Source organism: Syngnathus typhle, linkage group LG11 (genome assembly GCF_033458585.1).
Source record: "Syngnathus typhle isolate RoL2023-S1 ecotype Sweden linkage group LG11, RoL_Styp_1.0, whole genome shotgun sequence".
Classification (NCBI taxonomy): domain Eukaryota; kingdom Metazoa; phylum Chordata; class Actinopteri; order Syngnathiformes; family Syngnathidae; genus Syngnathus; species Syngnathus typhle.
Window position 1 is genome coordinate 11,882,430 of NC_083748.1, and position 17,540 is coordinate 11,899,969.

Here is a 17,540-nt window from a genome sequence, read left to right on the forward strand (position 1 = left end):
AATAGAGTTATGCTTGAGGCAAAGGGTGAACAAATATATGCAACATGAAAGTCCAACAATTTAAACTGCGGTTCCTTGGACAATATACTTTGCTTGAGTGGACATGATGAGATGATATATGTGAACGTGACGTGCTTTGGAGCACTATGGGAACAAAAAAAAAAAAACCACACACACACCCTGATACTGTGCTATCATCGAATGAGCGATCTAGATTTTTATTGGCTCTTTTTTTTTCTTCTTCACACTATCATTAATATTTCTTTCATATACATATAACATGACATTTTAATAGCATGAGGAAAAAGGGGACCTCGCATCAAGGTCATACAAGTTCCCTAAATTGTTGCCAGCTATTTTTCTTAATGCATAATAACAGATATTGTGCGTAATTTTTTTTTTTTTTTTTTTTATCAAGCTCAGGGTGAAGGCAAGACTGCTGCAAATTACAAGCAAGTGACCTAATCATAATGCCATACAATGCTGGCAATGGGCATTTTCATTTTGTAACATTTTGATAAAAGTCAGCTCCATTTAGACTGTTTTGTCAACATTTTGTTGCATTGATTGATTGATTGATTTCAGTCAATCACCCGAACTGGACTAAAATATATTGCCTCTCTTGTGGAACAGCAGAAGTCATAGAACTATCTGTTTCCATTTCAGTAGCATTTGAAATAATCAAACTAAATAAATTCATTGTCACGTTTCAAATGCGACACGGAGGGTGCAGTCCAAACCGCTCTACCTGCTCCTTCTTGTTTGTTCTGCTCCTCGACTTTGAGATTAATAAACACCAGCCACTTCTCTGCACTGCATGGCCAATCAGATGGGGCGCCCTCGCTTCACCTGCCCCATTCGCACGGATTACTAATCCCTAATGACGCGTTACAATGAAGTCCAAGCGGTAATAAACAGATCTCAGAATTTTCCTAAATAAATTTCCGGAGCGGAGTGTGACTCGATGGTAAGAGAAAGAGAATGGAAAGCATGGAGATATAGCAAACACTATTGCATACTGTTCAGGTCAAAATTGAGACGCATCGACATTTAACAGGAACAGAACCACGGCAAAAGTCATTCTGTACTTTGCGTGCATGAAAACTCAACAGTCCATAAGGGTTAATGGCGGGACGACTCCACGGCACGGCAAACACTTTAACTCTGTCACCCTCTGTGTCGCACATGTGAATTCAGCAATCAGACTCGTGGAAGATTTAACGAGAGCATTAGCGTGGACGACACAAGCAATCAGTGTCCTCTAAGTTTGCCATGTTCTTGTGCCCAAACGGAGCATTAGGTCTCATCCGATCCCACTATGTTAACATTGGGGGCAAAGCCTCCAGACTAAATATTTTAAACATGACTGGATGAAGGCCTGGCACTCTGTTGTGTTCCTATGAATGGTAACAAAGTTGATATCCTGCAAGGGTAAAGTTGTTAGCGGCTCCTGGAAATTGAAAATCTCCTCTCGGGTTTCAAGGGGGCTCTTGTTTTCTTTTTGCAATAAGCAGTAAAGTAGAGGCTGATCACCCAGGGATAACTCTTGTGGTTTTATTCAAATGAGAGTGGTATTTTCTTAATGGTTTGCTGTTAAGAGCGTAAGAAAAATCAAATGGAAATGATCTAAGAATATAAGACGGCTGCAAACATTCATAGCGAGCCACCGCCAGTTGGACCCTTGAGGTGTTTTGGGCAAATGTCAAGAGACTGGACCCAATTCGAGGGTGCGGAATCTCATTACCGTTCTAGTACTCACGAGCATTGAATTTTTCCTAATAACATGAGCAAAGAAATAATCTGCTGTCACTGAATTACCTTTTAAGAGAGGCCGCAAATAAATATATTAGCCACTTCTAGGCAAACGCTAGACACATTACTGCTCACACAGAAGGGTAAACAAAAATCAGGAAAACCACATTTAAAGTATACCGTGAAGTCTTTTCATGTTTCCAACAGTTATCCTCGTAATTGTCAAAGAAACAAATCCTTAAATTCCATTGACATGATATTTAATCATCTGATTTGATCTATTTATTACGTGCTGCTGTTTTGGTTAGCAGTAGAATGAATACACTCCCAAAGTGTTTGTGTAGAGGACTGCATCTGTGAACTGAGATTATTTGTGGTGTTTATTTGCTTCGATTGAATAACAAACTGGCAGCTAATAAATTGCTATCTTAAAGAAATGGACACTTTTACAGGAAATGTGGTATATTATTGCCCATTTCTTTGATTGGCCATTATTTGTGAGTTTGAGGACTTTCTGATTGTGCTGACAGTTAGCCACCTACTGCTTTGGCACGGACTGAACTGCCGCTGAATGTTACTTTTATTGTTATGACTACAATGATGCTTGCCACCCATTGTTTTACCAGTGTGTGTTTGAATATTGCAACTGAGAGAGCGAGTGGGGTGCACTTGACTTGTGTGTGTGTGTGTGTGTGCTCATGCGTGTGTGAGTGTGAAAGAGTAATAATGTTTCATCTCTACTGTCTGCTTTGCTGATGTTTTATTCTACTGTTAAAGTGGGACTTATTGCATTTCTCTGGCCTAATATTGCTTTCTGGTGTGTAGGAAGTTGCACAGATATTGCATAAAGAGTTGTTGGTTTTTTACTTTGTTTATTGGTTTTGTCACAAAGATCTCTGTTGGTGCAGATTGCAGCCTCAATCAGGACAGAAGGAGAAAGAAGCACAAAGAAAAATGTATTCGGTAGGGATAATGATCATTGACTTTCCCTGAAATGCTTTTTTAATTAAGCTTGGACACATACTGGCTTCGGGTACAAAGAAACAAAATGTTTCCTTTTACAGTTGCATAAAATATGTCTATATAATACAGTGAATTATGCAACTTTTCCAAGATTTTTGAGAATTTTTAAGCATGGCATTTTGTGTTAACACACAGACACATTTGTGTTTGTATCTGATCAGAGGTTTGAGATTTAAGTGATGTCTCAGTGATTCTATTACTGTCTTGATGAAGGCTTTTTTTGTTTGACTTCACAGTGGGTGCTTCTGCTTCCACATGTTTGAAGCCGCTCGACAAGTCACAGCATCCTCACGCCGCGATGACCATTGTCATGGTAACAAAAGTGCGCGCTGGCCCTGGATCAAGCGGGTCTGAACGGTGGCGTATTTGCAAGAGCCGGGACGACCTACTTAAAACAGGCTTAGCTCAATTAGCCTTATGAAAAATGACAAAAGGTCTGTGTCATATCTTGATAGTTGGGGTGTTTTGAAGAACGCTAATCAAGACACCAAGGAACTGGCTTCGATTATGAAAAAAATACATGCTGCTTCTTGCAGCCACAGATTAAAATGGATTAAAAAATATATATTGTTTTTTAAATAGCTCGTTTTGAAAACTGGTCAAATATTGAAAAAAGAAGATATTATTAAAAGTGAAGACAATTTGCAATTCGAGTAATGACACACGAATTCGATACACAATGTGGCGGGCCCTATCTGGCCCCCGGGCCTTGAGTTTGACACCTGTGCTCTACGTCTTTATTCCGACTACTGAAACAATTTTCTACTGCCAGAAAGATTAAACAACATGCAAACAGTCAGTAGACAAAAATATGCCTCTTAAATGTCTCATCTCCTTCTAAAATGCACGCAGGTAATTGAAGAGAAAAAAACAATGAGTTCCCCGGTGACATGAATTCATCATCGCTAGCAATGAAGTGTCTAAACACAACATTGCTTTACAGAGTCCGGCATGCCATTTCAATTCAACGCTGCACATTTATCAAAGAGCCACGGGATGCTCCTGTGGTATAACAATAACAACAAAACTGAACACATCCACACTGGATGTCAGAGACCGGCAAAATTTAATACTCAAACAACATAATGCACTTTTCATTTGCCCACAAACATACGCTCACAGACAAAGCTGTAGGGAAATGGGCAAAAAAATAAACATCTCCAGCTGTTAGCCATATAATGACACTCTGCACTGTCAGTAATAGCCCCGCAAGCAGCAGTGGGATATTGTGGTGCGCCATACATTGCAATCACTGCAGGAAGCTTGTACAATCACATGATGACACCACGAAGGAAGGCCTTAGTATTCATGACACAGAAAATACTCAAGGGAGGAGGAAATCATGTTCTAAATGTATTCCTACTTTGTGTATTTATACCTGCGTAATATGCATATAATGTATATTCATTTCACCTGGTGTTCCATTTCAATTACTAATGTAAATGAAAAGGAGTTTCCTTTGACACCTTTGTCGAATGTATTGAATGGGAAAATATCTGTCAAGTAATATAAATCGAATCATCCATCACATTGGAATCTTGCTATTTGTTTATCTGTAATTACGACCTTATAAAATAAAACTTACACTGCAGGTTAGCATTTTGGGGGAGGCAGGGTTAGGACCAAGAAATAAACAAAATCTCACAAAAGTCCATCTTAGAGAGGGGCAATTGACACTTCCACTTTAGTGCAGGAGTAGTAGTTGTGATATTTGTCTTTTTAATGGCACAACACAGGTGCTCCAAACCGATTGGAACCGTATGATAATGAAGACGCCGCCAAAAAGTGAGACTGAATGAGAAATTAAGCCATATACACACACACACGCACGGCAATGACTTTTGTTTGCCACCCTTGTTTTAAATCTGTCTGTCTACGTGGCACACACTCGGCGGCAACCCGTTTATTGCCAAGAAGGTTGGACATCAGCCCACATCAAGCACAACTACATCACAGCAGCATTGTGAAGCTCAACTGAGTGGATGATGCGGGTAAGTGACGGCGCCGCATGCGCAGCCAAACACAAGCATTTCTTCCATCTGGCCTCACGTCACTTAGTGAGACAGCACACATGCGGGAGATTTGATGGAAGGATGGCAGAGGCGATTTAAGTGGAGTGGAAGGAGGGGAGAAAATGTCTGAGCAGGTAGCCGAGACACAACACATGTATTTTCCCGGACAACAACGGAAACTACCGTATTTTCCACACTATAAGGCGCACATAAAAAACTCCAATTTTCTCAAAAGCCGACATTGCGCCTTATATATGGACCAATATTGAGCCACTACACCAGGCGTGTCCAAAGTCCGGCCCGTGGGCCAAACGTATATATCTTATGTATGGACAAAGTTTTAAAACGGGCCATTCATTGAAGGTGCGCCTTATGATCCAGTGCGCCTTATAGTGCAGAAAATACGAGAAGCAAATTGCCCGTCCCTTACCAAATAACGATTTGTCATCTTCAGTTACCTGACCGTTGACTGTACATGTGCAATCATGTATTTTCTCTACTGAAAATACATTTGTGTTGTTTGCAGTTGAGCAACCTGAGGAGACCTTAACAGTTGGTCAAGAGACAAAGATGGAGTTGACCTCTAAGCATTACGCCATTACAAGTCTCGCCAAGTGGAGTAACTATAATTCTTAATAATAAGTGACAAGCGCGAATCAAAGACAAGCTCCATCTGACAAACACAAGCGCCCACTTTCCAACTTGAACACAGAACGTTCAGTTTCACTTGAGGGCCTTCATTAGTGCTGCTGCTCGCTCAAGTCCTGTTAGCTCAGGGTCCCTAGGAGACAAAAAAAAACACACCAAGGAGGCTGTTTGTCTTATCGTGTATAATTTAGCAGTGTTGCGCAAAATGTTTAACGTAATGCGTCGAGGGCATGGGGCTACTGCCATTTTGTGTAAGATAAAGGTGAAGATTTTTAGTTTCTCACATTTGCCTTTGTTTTGAATCAATTCGGCGCACTAAACAAGTCGATAGGAAGTATTTGGAAAAGGGCAGGCACGTTCTCATCGAAGCAATTTGACTGAATGATCACATCTGTCACATCCATTACGGAGCCACAAAATGTAGCATGGAATTGACACGGGGGACACGAATCAACTCCGGCTTGTTTTGAAGACATATTACCCGGGTTGGATAAAAATACTGACAAGGGATGGACCCGGGCTAAAATGTTAGCTTCAAATCCATCACAGCGTAAGGCTTGACAAGATAACAGCCGTGGCAATATTTTTCATACTTGGGTAATAAATATTAGAGAATGCCAAGCGTGGATGTAGAAATAGCAAGGGGTGGATACAGAACGCGGTTCACGAGGCCTTCTGGCACACGAGACGCCTCATGACCCCGACAACATCCAGTGAACTCAATGCGGAGCAGCAAGAAAGAACTTTGGGCAATGGGCCACATTCTGCTTCTAAAGATAAACAGATCGCAGGGGCCTCGATTTATGGGCAGAGAACCAGAATGCTTGGCACAGTTATCACCTTACAACGCTTCAGTTGATTCAGTTTTATAATTACGCCGTACGAGTGTTTGCAAATATCTACTGTGACTTAACTACCATAGGTGGTAGCGCTACTAGCACCAGCATTGCTATTGACTCATGTTTGACGATGGCCCAAAATGAGGAAGATGGTATGATCTCATCTGCTATATCACAGTAACTGTTAGCTGCTAGGTTAACATTCATCTGGGTTGGCATGCTTCTTAAATTTGGCCCAAATCTGCTCAAACTCAACAAAGCAGGAGAAAACAGCCCTTACATGAAGGTCATTTTTCATTAGACTGGAGACAAGCGGGGGCGGATGAGGCGGTTGGAAACAGGAAAAATGGACCGGGGCGTGGAAAAGAAGGCACAGAGGCTTGGCTTTAGCCATTGTTGTCTTCTCATCCTTCAGCGGAGGAGGCGGCACGGGACTCAATCGCATTCTCCTCATTCCTGACCACGCATTAGCAAGCAGGGGATCTTGTTTGCCTTGCTCAATTAAATTCCCACCCGCACATAATTAACAACTGTTTTGTTCACAGATCAATAAAAGCCCTGTTCATTAAAAGTCCCTTTGCTTCCTCGGTGGCAAAGCCTGCAATCTGGATTTTTCGACTGTGGGTTGTTTCTTTGCTTTTTTTTCTTCTTTCAGCTGGTGTACAATAGAGACAGAAGTCAAAGGAACTAGAAGCATAGAGGATTTGGAAAAAGCTTTTGAAAAGGAGTGAATAGACTCGTGGCGCAGTAGAAACGCCAATATGAGAGTAACATGAGCTTGGTTGTTCATCTTCAAGGATACGCCACGTGAAAAATGCATTAACGATTCGACACGTCGCAGCGCATTGAACGGTTTCTGGAGCAGAACGGTGAATCTGTGGTTAGTGTATCTGCCTCACATTTCTTAGGTTCAAGGTTTGAATCTTGGCTCCGGTCTTCTTTCCTGGAGTTTGCATCCAAATGTTTTCTGCCACGATGCTACTTTTTTCCCACAATCAAATGAAATAAGTTGAGCATCGCATTTAGAAAACAGACAGAAACCTGTAATCTTCAATTAGATGCCAAAATCGTTATCCGTGTTTCGCAAAGACAAGGCGGCAGCACGCGTTGCCACTTTCTGACGATTCGATCGATACAGACAACATCTGCTGGCTTGGACATGAAAGTCTGGCCGCCAACCACCTGCCAGGCCTCGCACGGCCAGTGATTAGGGCGCCGCTTGCTCCAATCTCCAATTCTCGAGAAGTATCATGCTCTCCCATCTGCAGTGCGAGCGCAGTGTCTTTTATTATTTTTATTGGGTTTGGTGGAGCATCCATCACGTTGTTGTTGATGTTTCATGTTCTCGATACGCTTTGTCACAAGGCAAGTTGGCTCATTTATATCAGCAGAGGTAATCCTGTTATGGTTGAATACCCGTACTCTGTTACAGGGCAGACATAGAATAACCTTGGAAGACACACTGTACCGTAAAAAAGTTGATTATGCAAAAGACAAAGCATACATATTAAAGGTTTATTGACCTAATTAAGAAAAAAAAAAGTCCAATGTCGAGAAGCATTCTTGTGATAAAGAGAGACAGAAATTTGCCAATTTCAAAGCACGGGAGATAAGTGATGCATTGCGCAATCTGTGGATAATCACTGACGATTTTTGCTCATCTACCGTATTTCAACAGGAAAATAACTGTGGATGCAATCGTGGACATTCTTACTCATTTCAACCGAAACGTCATCCTCTGCATACTGGACTCGTGACACCACAAAGGGATTTCAAATAGCAGATTACTTGATACAGATGGACAACGATCAAAAAAGCCATACGTTCTTCAAAGATTAAATCCAGGACCAAAACTAATCGCAATTTCTTTGGCCGGGGGCTGAACTTTCCAGCGCGTGTGATTGAAATCTGGATCGCACCAGGAAAGAGCTGACAATGAGCTACAGTGACAGCCATTTTGGCCCATATTTGTAGTTGTATGGAAGCGTCCCATATTTTTTTTTCTTGCGAGCCAATTTTGAATCATTGCATCCTTGGTAAACCTCACCGCATACGGATTCCCTTGTGTTGCATCTGGCGGTCCCTAGGCAGCGCTCATCCCTCCTTTCACTTCTCTGCTGGTAAGCTAGTGTAAAATTGGCCCCTTTGAATCGTCGCCACACTTGACTCCTCATTTGGAGCGAACACATTCAGTGCCCCCAACCGCTCCCCTTTTTTGCCTGCCGTACTGTACGCCAAACCAGTGGGGCTCAAAATATGGTCGACGCACCCCTGGTGGTACGCCAAAGAATCACTAACCAAGCAGAATTTTATTTAGCTTGAAATTCAATATATATGGTCTGTTTGCTTAATTTGGCGCACGAGGGAAAGGATGCCTCCACCCCCGAGATCGCTTCGCTGAGTTCTGAGCCAGCCCGTTTGGATTATGGGACAAATGGAGGCACGTGACGGCACAAGCATGAAAAAAAGTGTCAGCAAACTCTCGGGAAGCTCATAAGCAGATGTGTGACTAATGGCAACTTTGTAAAGGCGACTTTGTTAGGCCAGCGCTAATTGCCAGAACAACATTAATGCACTCGCCTAGTTGATGGAACGCTGTGATTTGAACGTTTGATCATTATCTCCATTTAATTAGGCATACCTGCACAATCGCATCTACCTAGCGGCGTTTTGTTGGGATAATATTATGGATGCGTGGCCACTATTGTGTTGGGTAGGATAAAATTATGATTTCAGATTCAATGAACCAATAAATTAGTTAATCAATTAATCACTGTCAAATTTGACTTGGAGTGAAATGCTGCTCGACTGAGGCAATAATGAAGAGTGGATGAGTTGTATTGGAATGGGGTTGTTTCATCAGTACTTTGTTAGATTATGTTGGAATTACAGACTTTATTCATTTTTTTGCTGTTTTCATAGCTCATCATTTAAATAAAGTACAACACGTAATCATTGAAAAAATCAGAATAGTGGTTAAATTAATGGCAGGGTAATAACGATTGTTCAATGCATTCCCTATGATGGACATATTAAAAGTGACGTGCATATGTGCACGTCTATGCAGTCCGGCTAGTGCTTTGATTCTACACCCGCTCTCTCATTCAAACATGGAGGAAATATTGACACAGTTTTGATTAAGCCAGTGCATTAAAAAAAAAAAAAAATGATTTAACTGTGGGTATTTGAGATTTGTAAAAGCCTCTCAAAACCCTCCATAAAAGACATGAGGGTCTTTTTTTTTTTTTAATTATTTGAACTAAATCCAAATCTTCTCCTTTCATCACAGTCATTCAAAGAGTGTTGACACAAGCAACATTTTAATATGAGTATAGTTTGACAATAAAAGCTCGATTAAAAATGTACTTACTATTCATCACGTAAACGTTTATTGGATGGTGCGGACTTTATATCCTTTAATTACAGCATATTGACCACGTTTATAGTACCTGCAAAGCTGGATTTTTTTTTATAGTTCAAATGGCCCATTGAATCAAAAGAGTGATGCAAAAAGAGACAAGTGCGCGACATACCGACGATCATCTGCACGGTGGGTAGCGACACAAAGGTCAGCGACTGATTTTATCCCTCAAGGTTGTTTGTTTTTTATCGTCAAGGCTTGAATGTGTATTTAGCATATGTGTGATGGAGTCTATGTGTGCATGTTGCAAAGGTTGCTTTTGATCAGTGCTGGAGGATTTAAAACAAGTAATGCCTCATCCTGGCTGCATACCAGTGACACGCTTGTGACCGGAGTCTCCCTCTGCCAACTGCAGGAGCTGATGGGTAGTTTTAGCAAGACTTTTTGGAAAATGTTTGTTTTTGGTGTAAAACTCCAGCACCCCCCGCAGTGCTGAACAGGTTAAGTGGTGTCAAAAATGGATGGATGGATGATTCTGACGATGCTATTGGGGTCAGGCAGCATCATACTACTATATCATACCAATACTGTATTTTCCGCACTATAAGGCGCACCGGATTATAAGGCGCACCTTCAATGAATGGCCCATTTTAAAACTTTGTCCATATATAAGACATATACATTTGGCCCGCGGGCCGGACTTTGGATACGCCTGCTGTAATGGCTCAATATTGGTCCATATATGAGGTGCACCTGATTATAAGGCGCACTGGTCTCTTTTGAGAAAATTGGAGGTTTTTAGGGGTGCCTTATAGTGCGGAAAATACGGTAATTGACAAAACATCACATATACTGAATGTGATGTCATCTCCAGTAGGTTAAATAAACAATGAGCAGCATAAGGGGAAAAACAAACATGTCATATTGTAAATGTTAAATAAGGATAGCTTTTACATATGCTGCTACACAATATTTAGTTAGTGGAGTCTTGCTCATTAAAAAATAATGCACATTCTTGTTGTGCTTCAATGCGGTATAATACTCTCATTGGGATGGAAGGCGTTGGATCACCTTCATCAAGTGCAGAGGTTATCGTCATAATAAATTCAGTGGGCACGACTAATCCCTGCAAGACTCTTCTATTTTGATTTGAGCTGAATGAGCGACACAACACACACATTACATACACAAATCTATCAAATTATAGCATGCAGCGCATTCAATTATATCACACAGCAGATGGCGTAAACACACATAATCACAATGGTTGGATCTGCCCATGTTTCATATTAACCCTGATATCTGAGGACGCGGCACAGGACGGGACTTATTAAGACTCGGGGAGACCTGAGCTGGCGACTCAGCACTTTTTTGATGTGCAGTAATCTTCAGATTCGGAGGTAAACAAACACGCGGATGCTCGCGCACGCCCGGGAAAATAAGATTGATTGGGGGAAAAAAAAAGTCTGTCATTGTTCAAATCACATTGTGCCTCATTGTACCCTAGAGTAGCCTACCAGGTTGTTTTTGCTTTCTTGACATTGGAAAAAGAAAATACGGCAAATATTTGGAAGTGAAATAAAGTCAACACTTTGAACTTTGTCACCAGCTGTCTGGAAACATATTGTAACAGATGTCATTTAAAATCCTTAATGCCCTTGCTAGGGCCGTGGAGAAATAAATCCTGTAAAGTTCAAAGACGTTTGCTCAAGATATGTGAGCGCTAGAGCGTTAACCTGAAACACGGTGGTCCAAGGTTAAAGCTTGTGTCCTGTAAAGCAGCTTGTATGTTTTTTTTCGAAATACAAGTCTCCAGAAGATGGATGGGATTATCTTATCTCGGCCGGTACACACATGACATCAGAACACGGTCAGACAAAATCAGCGGTGTGCTGGTCAAGCAAAACTTCCCGGTCGGCGGATTACACAAATAAAAGACTCACCAACCCTCAGCCCGATGACCTCGCTGCCACGCTCGAGAGACGACTCGGGTCCGCGGCCGACCGTCTCGCTTCTGCAATGCCAAAAAGAGACCCCAGAGGAAAGTTTATTGTTTTTCCTGCTTTTTAAATGAATACATTCCCCTGTTAGTTTTCTAATGGAGGAGTTAGTGGTCAGGCAGGGAATTTGGCAATTTGCTAATGGAACATGATGGGAAAAATTGTCTGTATGAAAATAAGTGCTATTGGTTGCTCTGCGTGGAGAGGGGCAGACGAAATAATGATGGAAGTCAGAAACTGAAGTGCTTTAAAACATGCAACATAATGGTTGTCATCTTCATCGTGTCAGTAAGGAAGAGGAGGCACTATATTAGCCCTGAACATAGGTGATTACCATTCTACCTCAGTGATGATGTCAATTCCGGGGAGGGGGAAAAAAACCTCCCCAAAAATGTTATTGCTTGCTGTGAAGCCAGATTACAAAGCAAAGACTCTGTCAGCAAGACGAAGCTTTTGGATTTAGCCCGCTTAATTCAGCGGAACATTATTTACAGGAATGGAGGTCATGTAGGCAGGGCAGATGTGGAGTTGGCACACGCTAACGTAAAGAACTTAGCCCTGTTGGCCTACGCAGTTAATGTTGGTGCACTGACATTTATGAAGCAGATGTTTCCACTCTTGTCACAAATGACTGCCTGGCGATTAAACTAGTCGTTTATGACGTGAATTATGAAGGTAATCATTGACACCACTTTTATCAGTCAATCTATTATTACCACTCCACAAAACATTTGGTTAAATTCGAACCGGGCCATCTTTCAATCTCAATTACAACTGTTTGCAGTGACTTGGAACGGAGTGTGTTACATCGCAACGATCGCAAGCTTCAATCTAAAGACAGATATTATCCCTGCCTTTATTCAGACCAAAATGGAACATCTGAAAAGAGCTCAATAGTTTTCGTGCTACGCTCAAAGGCCTCGCAAGGCCCGTTCCACATAGAGTATTTCCACGCTGTCTATTCTCCAGTGTCCCGTTTGGGCGCTTAATGAGACCGCATTTGATCGTAAGGGCTCATGCACGAGTAAACAGCCAGACAACAAAGGCTTCAGTGCACGTACGTACCGCGGCGACCCCCTACGCCGCCATTAAGGAGCACTTAAGATGTTATCACACGGGTGGTTAGCCTCCTAATAGCGCACCGTGTAGTCTTGCTCAGGTTTTGATCTTGCATCGAGTGTCACGGGTCGATAAAAATCTACCGCAGGCGCTCGATGGTCAACAGCAATGACCGTACAAATTGATATGGGGGGGAGAAAAAAAATTTAATTGTTTCCTGTTCATTTTCAGGCAAGGATTCTTGAGACATGACACTTTGGCAATTGAATTGACAATCTAGTTCCGTGTCGATTGGTGAAACTGGTGTTTATTCTGTCGCTTCTTGGGGGGGGGGGCTCATGAGTCAGTTATGTGCACCTATAAACTCGAAAAAAACAATCAAACCAATCAACATTGACACCAGTTGGAGCTTTTTGCTACGCTAACTAATGTGGGCATGGAGTTTCACCATTCATGATGACAAAGGGTCCTTCCATTAAAATCGATTGCTTTGATTTCATCGAGAGCTTCTCTCAAACTGAGCACTACATCATATGGAGGACATACTATGTTGTTGCTTCATGGCACTTTACGCTGCACATTATCTCTCCTATCACCCGCTGCAAATGTGATGTCATGAGGATGCGTTACGGCTTGTGTTTGTCACATATAAAAGAGTCACTTTTAATTAGCCCGGGGAGGAAACTTGGCAGGAATAATGGCGAGGGAGTCTGCACAACCGTCGAACGCTGTCAGTAGGGTGCATCTAAAAGAAGAAGTGTCTTTCACATCTTTCATCTTTATCACCCTTTAGGTATTTCTTAAGGTATTAATCATTGAGAAGCCTCTGGAGGACGTCATATGGGGTCTCTGCTGCTGTTCTTTATCAGCTGGGTCTCCTAGGGTGTTTAGCACAGTTGCCAGTGGGAAGGCCTTTTTTATTTACCGTAATTTTCGGACTATAAGTCGCGTTTCTTTTCATAGTTTGGGTGGGGGGGCGACTTATACTCAGGAGCGACTTATATGTTTATGTATTTTTTCACTTTTTTGGGCATTTTATGGCTGGTGCGACTTATACTCCGGTGCGACTTATACTCCGAAAATTACGGTAAACACTTTGTGGATGGAGCCAGAAAGGCCAAAACTAGTTACACACTCTTCAGAAGTACAAGTGCAGATGCCAGCGTAGAAAATACTCTGGCATAAGATATGTGCATATCATTTTGGGAACATGGCGTCATCCCTGGAACTTGAAAGAAGTAATAAACCAATGTAAGGAGCATAAATAGGAATGATTCAGTGGGGTGGCCCACATCCTCGTTTTCAAATGTCAAGACTAAAGGTAAATCCTACAACATCTACTCAAGTCGGAAAGCTGAGGAATCTCCTTAACAAGGCATTTGTGCTTGTTTACTTTTCAGATATAACCCATCCTCCTAGACACACGAGGGTCCAAATGCTGTCTTCGGCCGAGTCGGGGCAACCTAGCGGCGGCGAGTGCATACGGTCTGCTGCACAGATATGATATGAAACATACAAGCCCCCCTCGCCCTTCCCCAAATCCCCCGTGTGTATGTTGTGGGTATTAAGAGCTCAGCGGCGGCCACCCTGCTTTAGAAGTCTTTTCCTGAGGTAGCGCTTCACAAGGCGGCTGCAGAGGAGGATAAACGCGCCGCAATCCCGCAGGCCGAGCGCCTCCTCGGCTCACACTTTGCACCCCTCCACTGCTTATACCCCCACTTTCCTTCCCATCCCTCATTATTCAGCCCCCCCGCCCCACCTCCCGCTTTCTGTCCTATCCGTCCCCTCCTTCCCTCGGGCCCTTTGGTATAATTCTGCTTTTCTGTGCCTTCTTATCCCGCTCCCCTCCCACTTCATGTCCGTCCCTTAGTCTTCACATCTTCGTCTCTTTCTTTTTTTGGGGGGGGATTTCAGTAATGAATAAGGCTGGCGGCCTGTCTTCCCAAGGCTGGAGTGGATGAAAATGACAGCTATACACATTGTCTCTGCACTTGGACAGAGTGTGCCACATATTGGGAAAGTGAGAGTCAGAGGCCCGTTATATAACTGGCAATTTGACTACTCGGAAAATGATGAGGAAAACACACACACACTGGCATGTACTAGAACCATCCATTTATTATATATTTACAATTAAAACATGGGACACTGTGCTGTGGAAATTTTTCCGATTTCACTTAATTGGTTCCAACATTACCATTTACTTACTACAAATAAGTTTTATTTTGAACTGGTGTGTAATTTGGTTGACAATACTGTTGCTGCACACCTCTTAACTGGAACACGTAAGAGGGAGCACAGAACTCTTGTTCTGGCTATTTGTCTTTAAATCTGTTCATGGTCTCGCCCTGAGCTGCTCCATCCCTGCCTCTGTTTCTTCATGGAGGAAGCCTGGAGTGAATGGAGATTTTTTTTTGTTGTTTCTCTCCAGCTACGAAAGACCTCCTGGTGCACGAGTTTCGACAAGTACGCTCCCGATCCACTTTTAGCAGCCAAATCAAAACACATTTTTATTTCCTGGCATTCTACACAGCTTGAGACTCTGCATTTGTCAGTGTCTTGTTTATTTTTATTGTTTTAACTTTGTTTTTGTATTATTGTTTCTAAATGGTTTCCTGATTTATAAGAAAAATTGAGTTAATTTCAGTTATAAATTGTGATGAGATCATCACAGAATGCTAAAATGGCCAATGGAGGATTTATGATGGTGACAGTCTGTTAGGGAATTTGTTTTGTATTCCAAGCAAATCCTCTAGAAGTCTTTAAGATGCCAGAGTATACAAAGCGATTGATTCCAATTCTTCAGTCAATGGATAGAAGAAATATTTCCCTTTACAGATGAGATGCTAAATCTGGGAATAGGCATATTATTTACTGTCAATCCCCGGAGGAGCGCATGCAATTCCAAACTGTGCACGTCAATATATTGCGCTGACACAAGTTCTATATATAAAACGAGTGACTTCAATAAGGGTGTTTACAAAAGGGAAAAACACGCTTCTGGTAGCAAAATAGCTTCAAATATACAAATGTGCTCATTACTGGAGTAAAGATTCTTGATGTGATTCATGAAACAAAAATAATTGAGCTGGGGAAAGAAAACGCTAAAAACGGAAGGAAGCAGAACGTTTTAGCCTGTGGCGCTTCGCCTTGTTTGCTTGTTTCTTTCATTCCCGAGACAGGCGAAGCACTAAAATGGGGTGATTGGAAGAAAAGGAGCAAAGCAGGCTGCCATTTAAGCAGACAGTGACAGACGCACATGGAGACGGAGTGAAAGGCAGATCAGGGAGGGGCAAAAGAGGCCTGAATCCAAACGAAGCTGATCAGAGCTCACTGTGACTTAATCTAGTTATATGGATAAAGGATTTCCCTGTGGCGGAAAACACTGCAAGTCATGACACACGTGCGTGTGTTCGTGCGTGTGCCTTGAGATACTGCACTTGTTTCTCCGTGTGCATCGTTGTGATCTGTTCATCTCAATATGCGCCTCGAAAGTCAAAGTGCCTTTTCAAAAATCTATTCTTTCACTTGTTAGACAAGTTTGTGTGTGCAAAATTGTGCAAAAATGACTTGTTGGAGTCATTTCGTGTCTAGCAAAGTTGTACCACGTATTCATTCGGTGTTGCCTTGAGATATCAGTGACGCCACTTTTTGCTTGAACTCAACGCACACCACAACAAGTACCAGTTTGTCCAATCAAAACTAGGAATTTGGAAAAAGAGGTTTCAAACTGCTATATCCACAAGTTTCATGTCAAGCTTAACAAATCAAGACAATTACAGTTTATGCTTGTCCCTTAATGAAGCCAATCTTGCTTAATGCTAAAAAAAAACAATGCAAAAATGCAATAGGAGGTCCAAAAGTGAGTGAGTACCATTTGCATTGAGCTTTGTATTTTTAATTCTGTTTGGTTTTGACCCAATGAAAAGATGCCGCAAGCTTCAGACTTGGCAAGCATCAGGGTTACACAAGTGTCTGAACAACAATTCAAACGGCGATAATATGGAAAAAACAAATAAGCCTTGTCAACGAGCTAACTTTTTTTTTATCATGAGGAGTAAACGATTCCGGAGGTAATTGTCAGCCACCAGTTCTTCCTTCCCTACTGGCACTTTTGATGAAATTCATTTCAAGGAAAAGAAAGATCGTGTGTACAGTACTCCCAGCGTCATCAAACAGAATGACGACATGGACGGCGATGGAGCCCCGAGGTTGAAGTTTGAAATGCATCAGCTTCAAAACAACACGTTCTTTTCATCAAATTCCTTCTGAGCTCCAAAATCCATGCAATGAAAAAGCATTATTTAATTCGTAGAGAATGAACGGCAAAGTGCTACAGTTCAGAGGGCTCTTTCCATGCCGATGCAAAAGCAAATCAATGAAACATGGGATGTGCGCTGGAAGTGAAAGAAATCGGCTGAAAGATATGACAGGCAATGGTGTGACACTGGCTCCTATCCGAGCCTACACTCGATTGTTTCGTGCGAAAAATGGAAAATATAAGTGAGGGGGGAAAATGGAAGCAAAAACATTTGAGGAAGAGATATGATGAACAGTTCAAATATTTGAATCACTCCCAAAATGTGGACATTAGAGGAGAGAAAAATAGAATTTTAGGCTCACATTTTGAAATTGTTTTCAAATAGCTTTTACTGTATATAATATGAGGTGCTCATACATTTATTTGGGTTGACAGTCATAAGGGGCTTCCAAAAGAACCTATAGCTATAATGCAGACCGCGAAAAAAATGAGTTTGACACCCCCTGACTTAAACAGTTTAATATGGTTGAATGGTTTAAATCAAGAGCATTTAACCTTTGGTCTTCTGTTTTGAAACTATGTATA

At 41.9% G+C, this 17,540-nt stretch overlaps 1 protein-coding gene across 1 annotated transcript in view; it reads right to left on the reverse strand.

Annotated features, from left to right (window-relative positions):
* The window catches only part of LOC133162804 (cadherin-22), an 86,404-nt gene that overhangs the window by 49,097 nt on the left and 19,767 nt on the right, over positions 1-17,540 (reverse strand). The window contains exon 2 of the mRNA XM_061292242.1: positions 11,579-11,649. The gene's annotated coding sequence lies outside the window, so the exon portion shown is untranslated. The remainder of the gene's footprint in view (positions 1-11,578; positions 11,650-17,540) is intronic.